General features: G+C 40.6%; 1 pseudogene; it reads left to right on the top strand.

Moving 5' to 3' along the window:
• Nucleotides 1-436: 436 nt before the first annotated feature.
• LOC118012383 lies at nucleotides 437-2,943 on the top strand (annotated as a pseudogene).
• Nucleotides 2,944-3,420: the final 477 nt, after the last annotated feature.

Raw genomic sequence — 3,420 nt, 5'->3', positions numbered from 1 at the left:
AGGCCTGAGAAAATAATACAACAGTATTTGTTCTATTCTAGTGCAGGGCATGTTGTGCTCTGTGGATGATGTGGAGGGATAATACAATTGTGAATTAAAAATGAGAGACAAACAGGAAAAGAAGAGAACAAAGACTACTAAATAGGAGTTCTGAGGGGCAAAATTTCTTTCTTTTAACAAAGAAGCTATTCCAGAACGGATGTTTTTATTACCTGGATGGTTTTTCGAAAGGAAATAATGATTTGGTGTGACAGAATAGCAAGAACTCAAAAAGAAAATGGAGTGTAGCCTTTAACTACTTTTTCTCTTTTAACATCTTTTGTGGGGTTTGCAGAAGAGGCTGGAGTTCAAATCAGCATTTTCTGTGTGTTTGAGAGAAGTTTAAGAACAATGTGAAACATGTAAATATCTCCCATACTAACTTTTTTAATGACTCCAAGTAACCTGAAAATATCATTTGTAGATATGAAGTATTGAGTCTGAAATCACGAAGTAGTAATTTATTTGTAACACTCAGAACATTTCTATGTGGAATTGCCAATTCCCACATTGTCCATAATATGTTCTTTTCATAAGAGAAACATTGATCAAATCCATATGAAATAGTTATAAGTGACACCCCAATAGAGGATCTTTTCCATCCTGATATTGTTAATTATTAATAAATTAACCTCATTCAGTATATCATCAACATGCAGCTTCTCCTTTCCCCTCTTTCTTCTTTGCAGACTCTGCTCTAAACTATAGGCTGGAAAGACCCGTCTAAGAGCCTTGTGAAAAGTATTACCTGGTAGACAGAATCCTAAAATGCTGCTACCTCCCCAGCTTTCAAGGTTTCTCTCTTAATCCTCAGGACTGTGACTATGATGAGCCATGTGATTATGTTGTTACACCACAAATGGGATTTTGCAGAGGTAATTAAGGTTACTAATCAGTTGACCTAAAATAAAGAGTATATCTAGTTGGACCTAATGGAATCACAGGTGCTCTTTAAAAGCAAAAGGTTTTCTCCAGCTGGTAGTGGAATGGAAAGCCAGGGATAACGTGTGAGAAGGATTCAATCTATGGTTGCTGTTTCAAGATGGAGGGGGTGAGGTGAGAAGGAATACAGGCAGCCTCTACGAGCAGACAGTGGGCCCTGGCTGACAGCCAACAAGAAAACCTCAGACGGAGATACATTCATTAGATTACTCCTTTCTGCACATGGATGCTGCCAAGTAAGCATCATTAAAGTCTCCTCTCCCACTGCCGCCATATCTAAGTCAGAGTCTTCCAAAGAGCCTGAACTGCTGTGGAAGCTCTTCATCAGAGGTTTGAGCTTTGAAACAACCGATGAAGGTCTGAGGAGCCATTTTGAGCAATGGGGAACACTTACAGACTGTGGGGTAATGAGATACCCAAACACCAAGTGCTGCAGAGGCTTTGGGTTTGTCATGTATGCCACTGTGCAGGAGGTGGATGCAGCCATGAATGCGAGGCCACACAAGGTGGATGGAAGAGTTGTGGAACTAAAGAGGGCTGTCTCACAAGAAGATTCTCAAAGACCTGGTGCCCACTTAACTGTGAAAAAGATTTTTGTTGGTGGCATGAAAGAAGACACTGAAGTGAAGAATATCATCTAAGAGATTATTTTGAACAGTAAGGGGAAAACTGAAGTGATTGAGATCATGACTAACTGGGGTAATGACAAAAAGAGAGGTTTTGCTTTTGTAACATTTGATGACCATGACTCTGTAGACAAGATTGTCATTCAAAAATCCCAAACTGTGAATGGCCACAACTGTGAAGTAAGGAAAGCCCTATCCAAACAGAGATGGTTAGTACTTCATCCAACCAAAGAGGTCGTGGAAGTGGTTTTGGTGGGAATGACAATTTTAGTTGTGGAGGGAATTTCAGTGGGTGAAGTGGCTTTGGTGGTGGATGTGGTGGCAGTGAGGATGGCTATAACGGATTTGGTAATGATGGAAGCAACTTTGGAGGTGGCAGAAGCTATAATGATTTTGGCAATTACAACAATCAATCCTCAAATTTTGGACCCATGAAAGGAGGAAACTTTGGAGGCAGAAGCTCCAAAGTGGTGGAGGTCAATACATTGCCAAACCGTGAAACCAAGCTGACTATGGCAGTTCCAGCAGCAGTAGCTATGGAAGTGGCAGAAGGTTTTCATTACTGCCAGGAAACAAAGCTGAGCAGGAGAGGAGAGCCAGAGAAGTGACAGGGAAGCTACAGGTTACAACAGATTTGTGAACTCAGCCAAGCACAGTGGTGGCAGGGCCTAGCTGCTAACAAAGAAGACATGTTTTAGACAATACTCATGTGTATGGGCAAAAAACTCGGGGACTATATTTGTGGCTAATCGTATAACAGGTTATTTTAGTTTCTGTTCTGTGGAAAGTGTAAAGCATTCCAACAAAGCGTTTTAATGTAGATTTTTTTTTTTTTTTTTGCACCCATGCTGTTGATTGTTAAATGTACTAGTCTGATCATGATGCTCAATAAATGTGTCGTTTTTAAAATGCACTGTGTAAAGTTAGTCTACTCTGAAGCCATCTTGGTAAACTACCCTAACATGTGCTCGCTTCGGCAGCATATATACTAAAATTGGAACAGTAAACTACCCTAACCATGTGAAGTTAGAATTCCTTCAAGGTGATGCCAGGTTCCATTTGAAATTTATTTGCAACCTGCTTGGGAACAGAAGCCAATGTCTCCACAAACCTTGGTGTAGTTGAACTGACAGTTAATGGGTTGTGATGGAGTTCACCATTAAAAGGGTCACCCAAGCAAAGTCCTGGGGTTTATTTGGTTATTAATATGATTGTTGGCACATCCTATGCAATATCTGTAAATTGAATTATGGTATCAGTTAAAATTATAGACGGGATTAAAGCTTGTGTATCATCCATTATCATGTGTAATCAATAAACGATTTAATATTCTCTTAAAAAAAAAAAAGAAGACCTCAGACCTACTGCTACGTGGAACTACATTCTCTCAACAGCCTACGTGAGCTTGGAAGTGGGATGCTTTCCTAGAGCCTCCAGTTAAGAGCCCATCCCAGCCAAACCTTGACCTCAGAATTGTGAGACCCTGACCATTGAACCCAATGGAGCCCACCAGGACTTTTGATCTACAGAACTGTAAGATAATAAGTGGAAGTTGTTTTAAGCTGCTATACTTGGGTATAGTAGTAGTAGTAGTAGAAAACAAATTCAGACTGTACCATATACTCAACTATTGATATTTCTTTTTTTTAAGATTTTATTTATTTATTCATGAGAGACAAAGAGAGAGAGAGAGAGAGAGGCAGAGGCAGAGGCAGAGGGAGAAGCAGGCTCCCCGTGGAGCAGGGAGCCTGATGTGGGACTCAATCCCAGGACCCTGGGATCATGACCTGAGCTGAAGGCAGACGCTTAACCG

Source organism: Mirounga leonina, unplaced genomic scaffold, assembly GCF_011800145.1.
Source record: "Mirounga leonina isolate KUSES-001 unplaced genomic scaffold, KU_Mleo_1.0 Mir_151, whole genome shotgun sequence".
Taxonomy (NCBI): domain Eukaryota; kingdom Metazoa; phylum Chordata; class Mammalia; order Carnivora; family Phocidae; genus Mirounga; species Mirounga leonina.
Note: the sequence above shows the minus strand (reverse complement) of the source record. Positions and strands in the feature narration are given on the sequence as shown.